Source organism: Canis lupus, chromosome 7, assembly GCF_048164855.1.
Source record: "Canis lupus baileyi chromosome 7, mCanLup2.hap1, whole genome shotgun sequence".
NCBI classification, from domain to species: Eukaryota; Metazoa; Chordata; class Mammalia; order Carnivora; family Canidae; genus Canis; species Canis lupus.
In genome coordinates this window covers 23,854,471-23,874,356 of record NC_132844.1, presented here as the reverse complement: position 1 = coordinate 23,874,356, position 19,886 = coordinate 23,854,471, and the positions used below count along the sequence as shown (strand labels likewise).

The 19,886-nt window shown below is 41.9% G+C and overlaps 1 protein-coding gene across 6 annotated transcripts in view; it reads left to right on the top strand.

The window, feature by feature from the left end:
* ANKRD6 (ankyrin repeat domain 6) overlaps nucleotides 1-19,886 on the top strand; it is a 197,755-nt gene that overhangs the window by 59,288 nt on the left and 118,581 nt on the right. The window lies entirely within an intron of this gene.

Here is a 19,886-nt window from a genome sequence, read left to right as displayed (position 1 = left end):
GTTTAAAAAATAAAATTAGAAAAAAATTACTTTAGTGTTTAGCACAACCTGGTGATTTAGGATATTTAAAGTTGAATGAATTAGAGGCCCCTGGCTGGCTCAGTCTGTGAAGCATGCGGGCTTTTTTTTTTTTTTTTTTTTTTTTTTTTGCCTGAGGCTCTTGATCTTCGGGTTGTAAATTCAAGCCCCACCCTGGAGGTAGAGATTACTTAAAAATCTTAAAAAAAAAAAAAAAAAGAAACTTTAAACTACACTTATTTAGTTGTTTGTCATACTTTGTTTTTCTCTTTTACTTTGTAACTTTTGTATAAACAAAAGGTTCTAATTACCTCTTCTTTGCCTGTGGAGTTCCTGACTCCTGGTGAGTTTTTTTTTTTTTTTTTTTTTTCCTGGTGAGTTCTTGCTCCTGCATTGCTTTGGCTGGATCAAGCACAGACCTATTTGCTGTTTTTCTTTTTCTATTTCTAATTTTCAGATTTGTAGAAACATTACAAGAAATGATATATACGACTAAACGCTGATTTTCTATGATGCTACATCAGAACCTTTGAAATCCTTGGAGAGCGTCCTTTTGTCAAAATTGTCTTTTTTTATTGTAACACCTTCTGCAAGTCTTATTTTCCCAAGTACAGTATTAACAAGGAGCAGTAGTGCATTTCTCTCTTTCTCTCTCTCTCTGTCTGTGTCTGTCTCTCTCTGAGGGTGTGTGTCTTCAGATGGGAGAAGGGGCAGAGGGAGAAGGGAGAGAGAGACTCTTAAGCAGGCTCCATGCTTAGTGGGGGAACCCCTCATGGGGCCTATCTCAGGATCCTGAGAGCATGACTTGAGCCAAAATCAAGAGTTGTCTGCTTAAACCTATGGAGCTATCCTGGGGCCCCTCTCAGAGCTATTTTAAAAATATCTTTATTGAGGGATAATTTACATAGCATAAAATTTATCCATTATAAGCTTTCACTTCACTGATTAAAAAAATTTTTTTTAAAGATTTTATTTATTTATTTACTCATGAGAGATACAGAGAGAGAAGCAGAGACACAGGCAGAGGGAGAAGAAGCAGGCTCCATGCAGGGAGCCCGATGCGGGACTCGATCTCAGGACTCCAGGATCACACCCTGGGCCGAAGGCAGGCGCTAAATCGCTGAGCCACCCAGGGACCCCCAGTTCACTGATTTTTTTTTTTAAACAAATTTATACGGTTGTGCAACCATCACCCCAGCCAGTTTTAGAACATTTTCATCACTCCTGAAAGACTGTGCCTATTTACTGTCAATCTCCACTCCCATTCCAGGCTACCATTGGTCATCTTTCTGCCTCTGTAAATATGCCTTTTCTAAACATTTCCTATAAGTAGGATCATATAGTATATATAGTTTCTTGTGTTTGACTACTTCCATTCAGGACATCTTTGAGGTTCATCACTAAAGTGTATATCAGTATTAATTCCAGAGCTATTTAAAAAAAACGCCTTTCTATTGTGACAAATTTCAAGGTTAGAGAGACTAGTATAAATCACCCACATGTACCTCACTCCCAGATTCCATAGGTACAAACTCATGGTTAGTCTTATGTCATCTATTGGCCCTCTCTGCTTCTCTCCCACTCTGTTAGATTATTTTGAAGCCAATCTCAGATACGGTATCACTTAATTTGTAAATAGTTTAGTGTATGCATTTGTATGTATCTCCTGCTTTTCTGTAGCTGAGGAGCTAAATATTTTTTAGAAATTATGGGGATTTGGATTAAAGGGAAAGGTAAGAGGGCTAAATATTAATTTAACTAAGATATAATACTCCTGCTATGTTCAAGATGCTACATGTGGCAATCTAGGATACAGTGGTATATGTATCTTGTATATCTTTTAGATCTATAAGGTAAAATAGCAATTCAAACATCATGTGTTGATAATATATTTCCCTTCTGTGGGTTTTTTTTCTTGTGTATGTTTTGCTTTTATGCTAAGAATCAAGTTTTGTTTGAAGAGGAGAGATGCATTATGGAGGGTGATATGACATCTTCTTTTGAAAGCTGTTATATGGGAGGTGAAAGCAGATAATTTCAAATTTGCTAATTGGAAATTGTGACTGGGGTGAGCATACTATTTGGTCATTCTTTCTGTTGATTTCGGAGCCTAGTTGGCTGCAGATTAGATGGATTCTTATTTGAATTAAAATAGGCAAAGAGAAATAAACTCCGGATTAGCCTTGCAGACCACTTGTTAATTTTTTCAGAATTATTGAATATAAAACATAAGCCAGCTTCTTTCTCTTACTGCAGAGAATGGAAATCTGAATGTTCCAATGTCCTAACTATCCTAGTTAGGATGCCTATGTGATGCAGTTTGGCCAGTGCAGTAAAGCTCAAGTCCGTTGAGAAGGGCTTCCCTTCATGAATAAAAAGACATACCTAAGTGCCCCTGAGTGGCTTGGTTGGTCTGTCTTCCACCCAGCCCCAAGTCAGGCTTCCTGTTCAGTGGGCAGTCTGCTTCTCCCTCTCCCTCTGCCCCTCCCCTATGCTTGCATATGCTGTCTCTCTCAAATAAATAAAGAAAATCTTAAAAAAAAAATAAAAGACATAACTAAGATGGAAAAAGTCTTTGGCTTTTTTTTTTTTTTTTTAAGATTTTATTTATTCATTCATGAGAGACACAGAGAGAGAGAGAGGCAGAGACACAGACAGAGGGAGAAGCAGGCCCCCGGGAAAGGAGCCTGATGCAGGACCCAAGCCCAGATCCTGGGATTACACCCTGAGCTGCAGGCGGATGCTCAACCCCTGAGCCATCCAGGTGTCCCTCTTTGCCTCTTTTGCATTCTTCTTGCCTCGAACCTAAATGTGACATCTGGAGGTGGAACAGCCATTTTGAAATCATGAGCTTGACATGAGGATAAAAGTCATCACACAAAGGATGGCAAAGCACCAAAATCAAGAGTCTGGGTTCCCTGGGGTGTTATTACTCACTGTAGACTGCCTTCCTCAGGGGTTCTTCGTATGGGAGAAAAAAGTAATAAGCTCTATCTAGTGAAGCCTAGTTATCTATTTTTTTGTTTGCAGCTGAATGCATTCTTCTTTGATGATAACTGTGTGTTTGTACCTTTTTCCCACCTCAGGGCATATTCACACCGAACACTTTGTGGACTTGGGAAATGTTAAGCATGGGAAATCCTAGAAATTATCTAGTGCAGTGGTTGTCAGCCAGGGGGTATAGGTCACTGTCTGCAAGGTGCTGCTGTTATGTAGCAGCTGGAGGCCAGGGGAGCTAACAACCTGTATTGTGTGAGGTAGGCCCACAGCATGCATGTTGCTGTTCAAAATGCCAGTAGTGCACGATAAGAAACACTGATATAGTCTAATTCCCTGATTTGGTCCTAGACAGAGAGCAAGCCACCCAGGGGTTTGGAGACACTGCTACACTGGTTTGGACAATCTAGAGAGTATCCCCAAAGTCCTTTTGCATGCCTCTGCTCAGTTTAGCCTGGCTTCCCTTCTCCCTCTGCTTCGGCACCCTCCTCGATAGAGACTGCAGCATTGAGGTTGAGTTGCAAGTGGAAGACAGATGCACTGCAGACTAGAGAGTAAGGGACAAAAGCATGGAGTATCCATTGCACTCCCTAACGCCTCTACAAAACCACGCTTCTGAGAAGTCTCTGAGGCATCTGGGCTTAGAGTTTTTGTTCACTGTCTCCAGACATTCCATTACCTCCCAGTTTTATGAGGCCTGGGCTTGGGGTGACATTGATGACTGTAATGATGAGAGAGGTTGTGGGTCACCTTTTCTGTCCCCAGTAACTTAGTCTTGCCCCAGTATGGAGCAGCTGGCCTTGATACTGGCAGAGGTGAGAAGAGGCTCTTGTCATCTAAACAGCTTTTGGTCCCTTGCATAGTAGCCGAGAGCTGAGTCTAGAGCTTCTAGCCTGGCATCCCAGGAGATAGTTGGGTGCCACTCTTTCTTTCTTTCTCTTTCTTTCTTTCTTTCAAGATTTTATTTATTTATTCATGATAGACAGAGAGAGAGAGAGAGAGAGATTGAGAGAGAGGCAGAGACACAGGCAGAGGGAGGAGCAGGCTCTATTCAGGGAGCCTGACGCGGGACTCGATCCCGGGACTCCAGGACCACGCCCTGGGCCAAAGGCAGGCGCTGAACCGCTGAGCCACCCAGGGATCCCCGGTGCCACTCTTTCTTTGTCTCTCTTACCCAGAGGTGAGATTCCAGGAGAAGAGGCCAGAGGCTGTTTGCCCTGCAGTATCCAGGATAGAAATGCTACCCTGAAGTTCCTGGCACCAAAAAGTGAAAGTGAGATATACCAGGGTCAGAAAAATATATCAAGTCACAACATTTTCACCAGGCAGTCCGTTAACAGTATCATAGGATTTTTTTTTTTTTAATACCAACAAAAAGTACACTGAGAGTGGATAGTAGCTGGAATTGAAAAAGTCCTGGTGTGTCTTCTTCAGTAAGCCACTGGATTTCTAAGAGTTCTCATAGATAATAGGGATAATAGTGTAGCAACCATCTCCTGAGTGGAGATTAAAGGGGATGTGGGCCCGGAAAGCACTTTGGAATTGGTAAATGGCTATACTGAAGTTAATTACTGTTCTCATGAGAGCAATTGATGCTTTTAGTGGCTTTGGGCATTAAAAATAGTCAAAGGTTGTGTAGCAGGACTGTGGGTCATAGTTTAAGTTGGTGTTGGTTATTGTTGTATTTTAATTTATTAGGACCAAGTGAATTTATTTCAGGCCAAGGCAATGGGTTAAGGAAGCAATAAAGATAATAAGGATGCACTTAGCAAAGTCAGAAGAGGATTGTATCCAGCTGAGTCATACTTCTTTCCAGCACAGAAAAGCACAGCTTTCACTCTGTCTGAAAGGCACTTTGCTGGGAATGTGCATCAAGATGGGGCTTGCAGTTGAGGCCATTTCTTAGCAGCAGCTTTTTTTTTTTTTTTTTTTTTTTTTTTGCATCATAATTACACAACACGTCCTTAGACTGCTTCTTATTGAGGTTGACTTCCCTTTACATGGTACACAAATCCTACCCACAAAATCAAGACTTAGGCTTATCTCATTGTTTTCTTCCGTGGAACCAGGCTTGTTTCTAAGTATTTCCAGTGCCCTTTAAGTATTGTTTCTAAGTATTTGCCCTTTAAGGAGCACATGATTCTAAAAACAGATACTTTCAGTAAAAAGTCTCTTGTGTCTCCCTTCCACAGCTTAGGCTAAAATCAATGGGGCTCGATCTACATTTGCATTCAAAAGGGAAATGCCTTCTTGGCAAATACCACAGGCCACACCGTCAATCTTGGGTTACTTGGAACTCCTTAAGCTTACTTAAACATTCCTTAGTAACACATTCCTCTGAAGAGCTCGACGTGACTACTCAGGAGGAGAGCACTCAGCTTATTCGTGGCATTTAGTTTCTGTCACTAACCAGCAAGGCAGCTCTCTAGAAGGAAACAAAACACGACAAAATGCTGGTCAACTATGTACATCCTCTAGTATCTTTGCATTAAAGAAATGTACTTATTTCAGTGATTGGGGAGGGGCATTCTGGGAGAGATCCGTTTGGAGATGCTTGAAAATAATGTGTTTCTCACCCTGGAGTAAATGGGCATTTGTGGTTTGTATGATATTTAGTACTGTAAGATTCTTCTTCTTTTTCCTTCCTTTCTCATTGAAAAGACATTGTGTGCTAGGTTCTTAATATGAGAAAGTTATCTTCAAAAAACAAGTGAAGGGGGATCCCTGGGTGGCTCAGTGGTTTAGTGCCTGCCTTTGGCCTGGGGTGTGATCCTGGAGTCCCGGGATCGGGTCCCACGTCGGGATCCCTACATGGAGCCTGCTTTTCTCTCTGCCTGTGTCTCTGCCTCTCTCTCTCTCTCAGTGTCTCTCATGAATGAATAAATAAAATCTTAAAAACAAAACAAAACAAAACAAGTGAAGCCGTGACTTGAATTGAGTGGTACAGATAACATTATGCTGCATCCCACTCCTGACCCACAGAATTTCTCTTCTAACTAGTCTAGTTTCTCAGTTGCTCACCTGCGTTGGTTTCTAGCCGAAATGTAGTTGGCCACTGAGGTACATAGCACTGTGCCTTAGCCCCTGCATTCTTGTTGATGTTAAATTATACTTGCCCTAAAACTTACTTTTATTCCCTTTCTCTCACTAGTTATTAGAAGTTTGTAATTCTTGGGGAACCTGGGTGGTTCAATCAGTTAAGTGTCTGCCTTCAGCTCAGGTTCTGATCCCAAGGTCCTAGGATGGAGCCCGGATTGGGCTCCCAGCTCAGCAGGAGGTCTGCTTCTCTCCTTCTCTCCCCTGGCTCATGCGCCCACTCTCTCTCTCTCTATTTCATTTTTATTTTTTATTTTTTTTAATTTTTATTTATTTATGATAGTCACAGAGAGAGAGAGAGAGAGGCAGAGACACAGGCAGAGGGAGAAGCAGGCTCCATGCACCGGGAGCCTGACGTGGGATTCGATCCCGGGTCTCCAGGATCGCGCCCTGGGCCAAAGGCAGGCGCCAAACCGCTGCGCCACCCAGGGATCCCTCTCTCTCTATTTCAAATAAATAAATAAAATCTTGGAGAAAAAAGTCTGTAATTCTTCTGAGGCCTACCGCATTTCTTCACAGCAACAATTGTGATCACTGTGATAGTAGTTAGATCTGGGATTTATACCGCCTATTTTTAGTTTTTGGTTTGATATATGTAGGTATTTTAGTAATATTACCATAATTAACATAGCCATAATAAAAAAAAACATAGCCATAATAAAAGTAACCTAACTGTAATTATCTCTGTAACCTAATTGTAATGCAAAATAACCATTTCAACATCTCAATAGAGATAGGAAAAGGAATAGGTCTAGATCCCTGTCTTACCAGGCTTACAGCCTAGTCTTATTTATTGTTTAGAATGGTCTGGGCTGATGAATTAATATTTTTAAAGTCAGCTTTTAAGGTTCATGCAGAGTCAATCCTGTATTCCTTACCTGACAAGACCCTTTTTGAGCTTTTGGCTGTTGTTGAGAAATACAGTGATTAAATCCCATTATAATAATAGCTACAGAAATGTAGGATTTACAGCATGGCAGGTACTATTCTAAGTCTGTTATTTATATTATATTATATTTGCTTAATTAAAAAAAACACAGAGTTCTCAACATAAAGTATAACACGAAACACTGCCAGGCTCTAGCTAATGGTCCACCTCCTCAAATACATATTTCATTCAACAAAGGGAGGGGTGCGGGTTAGGTGATTCTAACAGGCTTTCAGCCATCCTTTGCTGCTGCTGCTACTCCTGCTTCTATTTCTATATAAGCTTGTGCCATAATCCATCCATTGCTCCCTCCCCAGCCTCCTCCTAGTGCTGTAGAGCCTGTCTACCCTCTCTTCCATCCAGCAGTCTGCAGAATGCTTGGCTTGGACCTATACTATCCTTTGTGCCTAAATATAAGGTAATTTGTAGAAGCCACCTTGCCTGAAGTTAGTGATTGGCTTAAAAGATGGGCACAGCCCATTTTTTTTGCATTAGATTAGTGGATGGATCTACTGCTTTTTGACTGCTGGGGCTCTCAAGGAAGGATTGGAAGAAGGACAGGGAAAGTCCTCAGAAAGTGGGCTCCCACTGCTTCTCTGCCCAGTGTGGAAGCAGTGTTGATTGGGCCCAATGCATCTAAGGTGAGCACCTCTGCTCGGTAGAGAAGACAGCAACCCGTTAGATTTACATCAGTTCAAAACTTATGGTGCATCTCTGCCAGCCCCAAGATGTGGAAGGAGGGTTTCAGGTGCCCTGGATAGTGTGCAGGTGTCTGAGTCACAACCTGAGTGGTTTTTTTTTTTTTAAGATTTTATTTATTTATTCATGAGAGACACAGAGAGAGAGAGAGAGAGGCAGAGACACAGGCAGAGGGAGAAGCAGGCTCCATGCAGGGAGCCCAATGCAGGACCCGATCCCGGACTCCAGGATTGCGCCCTGGACCGAAGGTAGGCACTAAACCGCTGAGCCACCCAGGTATCCCCAGTCACAACCTGAGTTTGGCCCCTAGCACTGCTTCTTACCCCATGCATACGTGGGCAAGCTCCCTATCCCTTAGATTCTTCATCCATTCATTAAATTCAACAAATATTTATTAAGTGCCTACTATGTCGCTGATACAGCCTTGTACAAAACAATTCCCACCTTCATGGAGCTTGAAAAGGGTGAAAACAGTACACTAAATATACAGGTAGTGATAAATGCTGAGATTGCAATTTTATATAAGGTGGTCAGAGAAGGCATCATTGATAAGGTAACATTTGTGCAAACACCTGTGGGGGCTCAAGAAGGGGGCATTTAGACATCTAGGTGAAAAACAGTTTATGTAGAGAGACAGCAGTGCAAACGTCCTGAGGCAGAAGTGTGCCTTGTGTGTTGGAAGAGTAGCAAGAAGACCAGCATGGCTGAAGTAGAGTGAGCCAGGGGTCTAGTTGGAGGTGTGATCAGAGAGGAAAGAGGGAGCAGATCCATGAGGACTTTATAGACCATTCTACAGACCTGAGCTTCTATTCTGGGTAATATGAAAAGCCATGTTCAAGGAAAGGAGGTTTCAGTAGAAAAGGGACATGATCTAACTAGGTCCTCAAAAAACGGCAGCTGCTACTGCTGTACTGAAGGGCTTGTTGTCTTATAGGGCATCCTGACATACATACAGGAAACAGGTCAGGGATTTGTCTGTCCAGTCAGCAGTAACAGCGTTGGGAGTGGTACTCAGAATTGCTGGCTTTGAACCCAAAGTGTGCTTCCTGCCTTTCCCTTTAACTGAAAATCTAAACCACTGTGAAACCACAGCCTGGAAGTGGTCGGTTAAATCGCACACACGGGGAAGAGCTGCTACCGGCACATCTTATTTTAGCCTCATTTTATGTACTGTGAGCTTTGACTCCAAAGCAGCAAGCCTGGTTTCCATACGTCACGTGTGTCCTCAGGCTGGTTTGTGACTGACTGGTTCATCAATTCATTAATACATTAATTAATTTAAATCAGTTTAATAACTTAAATCGATTTCATAAATTAGTTAATTGAATACAAATTAAATCGTATTTAAATTTAGCCTTTATGGTTTAGGTTTTCCTGTGCCTCTTCCCCTCTTCCGTTTGTCCCCTCTGTGCGCAGTTGGGCTGGCCCTGACCCTGGCACTGTGCTAGTTCGCCATTTCCTTGCCAGGTTTCTGTATTGCTGTTTCCTCCAGGGGTTTGTTCAGTGTCAGCACCTGCCACCTGTCCTGAAGCAGTCTGAGGTTGGGTGGTTAGAACGTAAACATAGGATGGCTGCATTTGCATTTTGTAATATTTTCAAAAGATCTAGGATTTTTGTTCTGCATAGGTAAGGGCTGAGTGCAGGAAAGAGAAACCACTCCGGGTATTTTAAGTGGGAGAGGAGGTATGGAGTGTTCACCAATTTACCCAGCTGTAGTCTGGGTCCCAGGTGGTTCCAGAACAGTGCAAAACTGGCCTGCCAGCGGGCTCCCAACTCAGAGGACAGTAAGTGGTGCTGTGGGTTCAAGAACCTACTCCCTGCCTGGGTACCAGGGATCAGGAAGCCTGAAGTGAGAGAGGGTAGCCAGCACGATGGTCCTACAAGGTGGCCACAGAAAACCTCCCATTTCCACACCTTGCTTGCAAGCCAAAAGCTGCATAGAGAAGTCCTCGACTTCACTTCCGCTTCCTGATTTTGCACAGGCACCTTGGATGTGTTGGATCACATCCCGATCTCTAGCTACAGGGTATGGGGACTACAAAATGTACTTTTCTGCCCTCCAGTGAGGAGGAGATTGTGGTGAGGTTAAACAAGCCAATCCCTAGTCCCCATGACATGTCACTTGTCTGCAGGGAATACTGTGGGGGGCTCTCCTTCCTTGTATGTTGGCCTGTGTTGAGAAGATACTGCACACAACTGTATGTAAAACACTGAATCCAGGGGATCCCTGGGTGGCTCAGCGGTTTAGTGCCTGCCTTAGGCCCAGGGCGTGGTCCTGGAGACCCAGGCTCGAGTCCCACATCAGGCTCCCTGCATGGAGCCTGCTTCTCCCTCTGCCTCTCTCTTTCTCTCTTTGGGTCATTCATGAATAAATAAATAAAATCTTAAAAAAAACCCCACTGAATCCAAATGTCAGTGTTTTCCAAGTTTATCTTTAGTCCAACACTGTGTACTTTGTCATAGAGGAGTTCTCATAATCCGTTACATTGTGGTGACCCCCTCTGATATCTGTAAAATAAACAAAGTGGACTCCCATCCTTGACAGGCAGATTTCAGTTTATTTGTATTTGGAGAAAATAATGAGTCTGGATTTCTGTTTCTCACAAAACGTTTTTATGGTTCATGTCATTCCATTAAAAATCTAGGCTATGGGGCACCTGGGTGGCCCAATCGGTTAAGTGACCAAGTCCTGATTTCAGCTCAGGTCATGATCTTGGGGTTATGAGATCGAGCCCTGCATTGGGCTCCATGCTTAGCATGGAGTCTGCTTGAGATTCTCTCTGTCCGTCTTCCCCTTCCCCCCATGCTCTTGCTCTCTCTCTCTCTCTCTCTCTCTTTCTCTCTCTCTCACACACACACACACACACACACACAAAATAAATAAATAAATCTTTAATTTTAAGAAAAATCTAGGCTAGTTCCACTATTTATCTGAAAATTCATTATAATGTTTGGTATGAACTGCAGTTTTAGTAGACTAATTTCACTATAAAAACATAAACTACGGGGATCCCTGGGTGGCGCAGTGGTTTAGTGCCTGCATTTGGCCCAGGGCACGATCCTGGAGACCCAGGATCGAATCCCACGTCGGGCTCCCGGTGTATGGAGCTTGCTTCTCCCTCTGCCTATGTCTCTGCCTCTCTCTCTCTCTCTTTCTCTATCATAAATAAATAAAAATTTGAAAAAAAAAACAACAACAACATAAACTACGGACACCTGGGTGACTCAGCGGTTTAGCGCCTGCCTTTGGCTCAGGGCCTGATCCTGGAGTCCTGGGATCAAGTCCCACATCAGGCTCCTTGCATGGAGCCTGCTTCGCCCTCTGCCTGTGTCTCTGCCTCTCTCTCTCTGTGTTTCGCATGAATAAATAAATAAAAACTTAAAAAAACAAACAAACCAAGAACTAGTGGGTGTCAGGTCCTGATAAAGATTAAGGAAAACATGAACTGGCATTGATACCGGTCTGACCAGTCCACATTCTCTGGAGCACAGAAGTATCCATTTCTTGCAGCTTTGTGTTGAGTGTGTTTTGTAAAAGTTAATCAAATCTCTCTGACCATTACCTGATAAGGCAGCAGGGAATTCAGCTAGCCTAATTAGCTTGGGAACTAAAGCAGACAGAGTGTGTGTACAACAGAGCCTAGAGTAGGTGTCTTCATCTGAAGAAATAGGTTACTGTTGGTCTAAAAGTAATTTCTTACCTATCAAGGGGTCCTAAAGAACACCCTGATTGATAAAAACTGAAATTGGCAGATTGATGTGTTTTTGAAAATTGGAAGTTGGGATAAAAATGAGTAACATAGCACACATATATTTAATACTACTTGATACACACAAATATGCACTTTAAAAACATATTTAGTATATAATGTTCTAAAGGTATCTGCTTTCAAAATAGACTATATTCCTTGGTAGCCCTTGTAAACCATTCTCTTCTGTTGTTCAGAAAACATTACCACAGCTGTGTCATGGGCTAATCTAGCTGCCAGTTTTATGTTATATTTTATGTTGTTTTCCCCCAACATTTGATTATGAAAATTTCTCTACATACAGCAACATTGAGAGAATTTTACAGTGAACCCTGTATAACCATCACCTAAATTCTATCAACATTTTATTAAAATTGTTTTATCAAGTAGTTATAGGTGCTTTGTCACTTACAAAGTCAGCTTTTTGCTGCATAACAAATTACCCCACAGTTAGCAGCTTATTTAGAAAAAGTAAGCTTCTATTATCTCACATAGTTATTGTGATCCTAGAATCTGGGAGTGGTCTACAGTGAGTGGTTCTGGCTCAGAGTCCCTCATGAGGTTGCAGTCAAGACGTTGGCTAGGACTGCTGTCATCTGCAATTGACTGAGGTTGGACGGTCTACTTTCCAGAAGGCTCATCTACTTCCAGGGGGCTCACTCATATGGTGGTTGGTTTGAACATTAAAAGATGGCACAAGGCAGTGTCAAACCAGTGTGTTGATAGTAAGTGATCCAGAAATGGTAGGAAATTCAGGGAGAGCTGTTACCTAGAAGGTGGCACTTGCCTGGAGCCTGTACCTAGGGGCATGGCATTCCAGCCCAGAGAGATGATAATACAAGGTGCGGAGAGGGAAATCCTATGGAGTGCACAGCAGAGTGAGAGCGTGCTCCAAGGCACATCCTAAGAGGCACAAAGGGTTTGAGGTGATAGATTACATTCCTGACAGTGGCTTTAATAGCTCTTGGAAAGGAGGGGCCTCAGCTTCTGAGACTAAAATCATTGATGTAGTCACTAACATTTAAAAAACAGCCCTGAGAGATTTCTTTTCCTAGCACACGCACATTTTTATTCACACATTCAGTGTGTTCAGCTAAGGATGCGATACCGTGGATGACTTCCCACTCTTTAAAGCTTTGTTTTACTGACAGCTTTTTTTCCCCCTCACAGCACATTTTCCTGATTTTTCAATTTGTATTTCTGTTGCTGACTGCAGAAGAGGGCCACACTGGACCACAGAAAGGTCCCTGGGAATGTTTGGCTCCTCTTAAACCGTGAGGACGACAGCTACTGCCCCTCTAACACAGAGATGCAGTGCCCACCTACGAGGGAAGGTGGAAGTGTGTGTGGCAGGGTGCTTCTGAGTGGTGTGTGGAGTGGTGTGCTGAGTGTTTTAAAGTCCTCATTCAACTGTGGGAGGAGGTGAGCTCACCACCCTCTGGGTGGAGGCCAGCTGCCCTCTGAGTGACTGTTTACCCCTCTTACCACTCTGCTTGGGAGGGGAGGCACTTCCTTTGAAGTGTACTGGGACCTGCCTCTCTCCTGGCAGCTGCCTGGCATCGACTGGCAGTCAGTGGGCGCTTTTCCAGGTTGGTAGGGTTAGAGTAGGCCTGCCTAGAGGGGAGAATCCAGGTGAGGTTCGCCTTTCTGGACCAGGCAAGGAAGGGGAGGATCCTCCTTTATGGTAAAAGAATGAAGAGTAAACAGTGAAAAATACCATGTTAGGCCAAGTCAGTGACCCATGAATCAAAGAATTCCAAGCTCTTAGTGCTGGAGAACCTTGGAAATTACTGTGTATAGCCCCTCTTTATAAAGATAAGAAGGAAGCCTAGAAGCCAGAGCCTGGGCAGTTGGTCAGAGGCCAGGCCAAGTAGGCTTGAGCTTCCCGGTTCTCTGTTAATAAAGGCTGCTGTTTATGTTGGACCTACTTTGTATGTGTTGGCTCTTGTGCTGATACCTCACATGCTGCCCATCCATTAACTGTATTATAAAAATAAAAAGCATTTCCTTTCAATATTGTTTTCAAAATAATATAAACCATGTAGTGCTTATGGTATTAGTACTTGCCAGGAACTGTTCTAAGTTCCCTACAGATAGATACATTCATTTAATCTTCTAACAAACCAGTGAGGTAAATGCTGTTACTATCCCCATTTATGGATGAGGAAACTGAGCCATGAATAGATCAAGTTTAACTTCTCTAAGTTGTGTGATGTCTGGCTAGTGTGCGGCTGCATTAGGGTTCAAAGCCAAGCACAGTGTTTCACAATCTGTGCTCTTAACCACACTGTGCCCTAATTCCCTGTGCAAACTCTAGGGCTCCTTACTGAATATTCAAAGCTTTCTATTTTCTAGGCATGTGATGGGCACCTCCTGGCCTCCTTGTGTTTGTGGGGCCATGTGACAACTTCTGACCATCGAGTTGTGAAATGCATGCTGTATCACTTCTGGGCAAGATCATGTGATCACTAGATCTCTCTTTCCTTGTGCCATGGAGACTGGCAAAGTTCCAGATGATGGTTTTTCTATCAGCCTGGGCATGTCAGAGAGGAAATAGCTTCCACTAACCTAGGTGAACATTGCTTGAATGTGACATGAACTTGTGTTGTTTAGCCACTGAGATTTTGGGTTTGTTTGTTACCCAGCTTCTCTTGACTGATGTAATCTCTACTGTGTCTAATAATTTAAGGGATACATCACTAAATAAGTTGGACACTTAAAGATCTTTCCAAATAATTTGTTTTTTTATCCTCATTGGGTAGCATTCATTTTCTTCCTTATATATAGAAGGCAGCCTAGTACTGTAGAAACAGCATGGAACTTGGCTTTGAAAGTTCTGGGTTTTGTTCTTCGTGGTTTTTGTTTGTTTTGTTTTTTTAAGATTTTATTTATTTATTCATGAGAGACACAGAGACATAGGCAGAGGGAAAAGCAGATTCCCTGTGAGGAGCCTGATATGGGACTTGATCCCAGGACCTCAGGATCATGCTCCGAGCCAAAGGCAGATGCTCAACCACTGAGCCACCCAGGCATCCCAGTCTTCATTATTTTTTTAATGCAACAGATTTATTGAGATATAATTCACATACCATACAGTCCACCTATTTAAAGTGTACAATTCAGTGGTTTTGAATATATTCACAGAATAGCACAACCATCACCACTATCAATTTTAGAACATTTTCACCTTTCCAACAAAGAACCCCCCCTTATGCATTAGCAGATCCCCATTTCCTCCTAACCTGCCAACTCTGGGCAACTACTGATCTACTTTCTGTCTATAGATTTGCCTTTTCTGGACATTTCATGTACATGGAATCATATAGAATATAAGTTCCTCTAGGACAGGGATTTTTGCCTACTATGTTCTATGCTGTGACTCTGGCACCTAGCACAGTGCCTGGCATATAGTAGGTGCTCAGTATGTATCTATTGGATGACTGAATGGCTGCCAAAGGCAAGCGCTGAGAGCAGGGTGGTGATAGCTGTGTGCTGCTCAACATCACCCTGGATGAAAAATTAAGAGGGCAATATAGTAACCTGCTGATAATCTCTGTCTTCTGTTTATCCAGAAACTTTTATCCCAGGACTTATTATGAAGTTTCAAATATACGTCCAATGAGGGCCATGCCCTTGACATGGGATGCATCTTAAAATGCCCCCTTGCAGGGCTGAGGTCATGAAGGAGTAGGTGCAAACCCACCACATCCTAGATTTCTCTTCCTCTATAGACTTCTCGAACCCATACTTTTCTCACAACCCCACTGGGTTCCTTCCCCTCCAGGGCAACCTACTCCCCCTGGCTCTCCTTCCCTGGTTACCTGGCCAGAGATGGGATCTAAAACCGTGGATTGTACTTTTCCTCAGAGGGCCACACAGAGGGTTGGGAGATTCTTGTGGTTCTGAGTAGCACTGTGGGCACTGCTGGTTTGCTAGTCTGTGAAATCCCTACCCCCATCTGCAGACTGAAGCCTGGGCAGCCTGTTTGCCTTTGTTAAGTACTCAGCCACATTATTCAAGACCATGAGGGGGACGCCTGGGTGGCTCAGCCATTGAGCATCTGGCTTGGGCTTGGGGTGTGATCCTGGAGTTCAGGATTGAGTCCTGCGTCAGGCTTTCTGCATGAAGCCTGCCTCTCCCTCTGCCTGTGTCTCTGCCTATCTCTCTCTGCCTGTGTCTCTGCCTATCTCTCTCTGTCTGTCTCTCTCTCTGTCTCTCATGAATGAATAAATAAAATCTAAAAAAGCAAAAAAAAAAAAAAAAAAGAAAGACCATGAGGAGACAGAGTAGTGTAGTAGTTAAAAGTACAGGTTTGGGGTCCTGATCTCAGATTGGTTATCTAAGAAGCTGGGGAAAAGTTACTTATCCTTTTTTTAATCTTTATATCCTGTCTGCAAAATGAGATAAGGGTAGTATAATGACGTGAACACTTATGAAGTTTACCTGGAATGATGCATGTGAACTTCTTAGTGCAATGCCTGGCCCAGTAAATTGTTTGCCTCTGCTTTCCATATGATCAATAATGTGGTCATGATATGGTTGATGTCACTATTACCTAGGGAACAAAAGAACCAAATTTAAAATAGTCATTTCTAAATTGCCCTAAGATTTGCCAGATGATTTATAAAGCTGAGTAATTGAATTTTGGTGTGCCTGTCATCTCCTGAAAGGGAGGTGAGGGAAAGAATGGAAAAGCCATGAATGGCCATAGAGGCAAAGACCACGCTGGCTCACTGTTTGGTCTTCAGGATGGTTGTATCATAGGCTTACCCTGATTGTTCATACCAAAGAAACCATGTTGAAAGTAGCTGCAGGGCCACATTATAAGCCTGTGTGAGCCATTTAAACCTCAATGCACAGATGTTTCAGAAAGATAACAAATATCTTCCACTTTGATGATCATTACCCCCCCACATAGAAACTTATTAGCAAAAAAAGAAAAAAAGAAACTTATTAGCAATTATTTTTTAAAAATCAGTAAATTCTGTATTTGTAAACTCCAAGCACATGTGGTAGAGAGGCTGGGTCTCAGCATCAATAAACAAAGGGGCAATGTTAAAAATTTCTCTTTTGGATATGTCCATTGTTGTATCCTACTCTCTCCACTGTCTCTTGAACTGCCATAAGGCACATCTAAGCTCTCTGTTGGTTTTGTTTTTTAAAACAACAGTGAGGGGACACCTGGGTGGCTCAGTGGTTGAGAGTCTGCCTTTGGCTCAAGGCGTGATCCCAGGGTCTCCAGATTGAGTCCCGTATCAGGCTCCCTGCAGGGAGCCTGCTTCTCCCTTGGCGTGTGTCTCCACCTCTTTCTCTCTCTCTCTGTCTCTCATGAATAAATAAATAAAATATTTTTTTAAAAAAATAAAAAATAAAATAAAACAGTGAGTATTGGGGCACCTAGGTGACTCGGTGAGTTGAGCACTTGACTCTTGATTTTGGCTCAGGTTGTGATCTCAGAGTCCTGGGATCCAGCCCTGAATTGGGGTCTGCACTCAGCATGGAGTCTGCTTGGGGTTCTCTCTCTCCCTCTCCCTCTTCCCCTCCCCCTGCTCATGTACTCAGATAGATAGATAGATATAGATAAGTAACTAAAATCTTTTACACAATGCTGAGTGTCTCTATCTAAGTTTGGGGCTGGAGGTGCAGTCATGGGATACAGAATTCCTGAGCTGTCATCTGGAGCTGGCCATGAAACCTAGGAGTGCGGGGTTACAGGCCAGGATCTGCTCAGCAGCAGCATCTGTATTTCTCTGTTGGTGTGCACTTGGATTTTGGCTGCAAGAAGATATTTGCAGCACTTTACCAGTATTCATGAAGCTTGGAATCTAATTTATTGGCCGTTTCAGAAATGCCACTAAGCTTAGCAACTGGCTGCTGCAGCACTTTGTACATCAATACCAATTTTCATCAAAGGTACTGACTGGGGGAAATTTCTCAGCTAACTTGGAAAGAGTAATAATCCTTGTTGTCTTTCTTTTCTTAGAAAAGTGAGTGGTTTCCTTTCAGAAAATTGAGAACCAGAGGTTTAGAGCTTTAAAAAACTTTTTTTCAATTAAAACATAATATACCAAAAAAACCCCACACAAATCATGAACCTACAGATTGATGAATTTTCAAAAGTAAATGAAACTACCATCCAGAATCCAGATCAGGAAACTGAATACTGGCAGTGGCCCAGAAGCCTCCCTCATGTCCCTCCTGGTCACTACCTGCCTTCCTCCCCATAAATCTTTGTCCTACTTCTAACACAATAGATTAGTTTTGCTTGTTTCTGAATTTTAAATAAGAATCATACAGTGTGTCTTTTCTGTGTCTGGTTTCTTCTGCAAAGCAGAATGTTTGTGAGATTTATTCATGTGGTTGTGGGTAGTAATAGCTTATTGATTTGCATTGTTATGCAGTCTGAATATTTCATAATTTGTCCATTCAGCTATTAATAGACATTTAAGTTGTTTTATGGCTTTCTAAAATTGACTATACTGTATTTTAAATTTTATTTTCAATTTGTTTGTGCTACTCAAGCACTAAGCAATTACTAAACAACAACTTCAGAACATAATCCAAATATTTTGGTTAATTTCATTCTAGAATAGAAAGGCATTGATGTTCATTTTAGGTGGCAATGAGCTTTACAGAAGAGACAGAAGTTTATACTTCATTATAAAGTAATTAAATGTTTCCCTGTTTATGGCATGGTTAAGGGATTCAGGATGCATTTGTTACTCTGTAGATAAATTGTTAAAATCATAACATAGGAAAATTTAATGTTCCAATTTGTGACAACAAGAATTATCAAACTCTGTCACATTTTAGCTAATTAAGTAATCAAATCATAAATGGAATTACATTGTACATAATATATCCACAGTAGCCTGTCATAATATATTTTGTGGAAATAGAGACAATTCACATCATCTCTATGTTTATACAGGCTACCAATAACTTCTTTTACAGTGTTTTACTATTAAGAGTGATGCTACAATGAACATTCCACATATATCCCTTGATGCACGGGTGTTTGCATTTCTTTCTTTCTTTTTTTCTTTTTTTATTTTAAGATTTGTTTATTTATTCATGAGAGACACAGAGAGAGGCAGAGACATAAGCAGAGGTAGAGTTGGTATGGTTGGTAGACAAAATAGCCCTCCAAAGATATATTCACTTCCTAATTACCAGAACCTATGGCTATTACTTTATATGATAAAAGAGTGGATACTACACTGTATGGCTCCCGCCCCCCCCCCCCAAAAAAAGATGTGATTAAGGACCTTGAGAGGAGGAGGAGGTTATACTGATTACCAGGGTGGGCTCTAAATGCTGAGCCTTGAGTGGTGACTTGTTACACAGCAGCCACAGGAAACAAAGGTAGTTGGCCTGACAGAAGTTTGTTGGTCCATAACTTCTTTTAATGAGTAATAGCTTAACAACTTTATTATAGTCAATTTCTAGACTGTAATTACTATTTCAGATTAAATTAGGAAATGCAGTTCTTTGATTATGGTGATGACAAGTATGTAATTTTAAATACATTGTAAAAAGAAGTACAGTGATTTCTATTGTTACTACAAAGCTGACCTCTTATTTATAGAATCAAGCAACTCATTTGATGAAATTCAGATAGGATGAAAATCTGATGTGCATTATTAGTTTTCCCTAATATAGGGTAGTGCATTTATTAAAAAAATTATTGAGACACTGATTAAAAACATCATGTGGAAAAAAACAACTTGTAGTGGAATCATTATAAATGAAGAAATTTGGATTTATAGTTCAGATAGATCATTTAACCAACATAATCATCCTTATAATTTGGAAAAACTGATAGTCATGTTTATTCTACTCACTTCTAAACAACACTTTTTAAAAAGAGAAATTATATTTTCCTCTCGAGTTTAAAATTCCTAAATAGAATAGAAGCCCAGAAGCCCCGTTTGTTTTCCTAAAGTTGTTGGGATATATAGTGGGGTGTGGATAAACCATGTAACACCAGCTAGGATCCTGGGATCTCCCTGGTCATAGCCCCTGTAACAGTTGCTTTACCTTTTTCAGATATAAGCCTATCTGCAGGCACTTGAGAGCAAAGCCCATGTCTTCATAGCATCAGTGATTCATTTAATATATTGTTGTTCTCTCCTGTGTTGTCCCAAGTGCTGAGCCGGGTACCGAAGAGACTTGAAGCAGCAGAACCCAGCATGATTCCCACTTTCATGGTGTTTACAATCTAAGGACAACCCCCAAAATCACTAAGACAAATGTGCTATGCAAACTAAGACCAGTGATCTGAAGGAAAGGCACATGAGTCTATGAGTACACGGGAAACCAAAGCTTGAGCTAAGCTGAGGGATCAGGAAAGGCTAACGATGAGCTGAATCTGAACATTTCAAGTGGACAGATCAGCT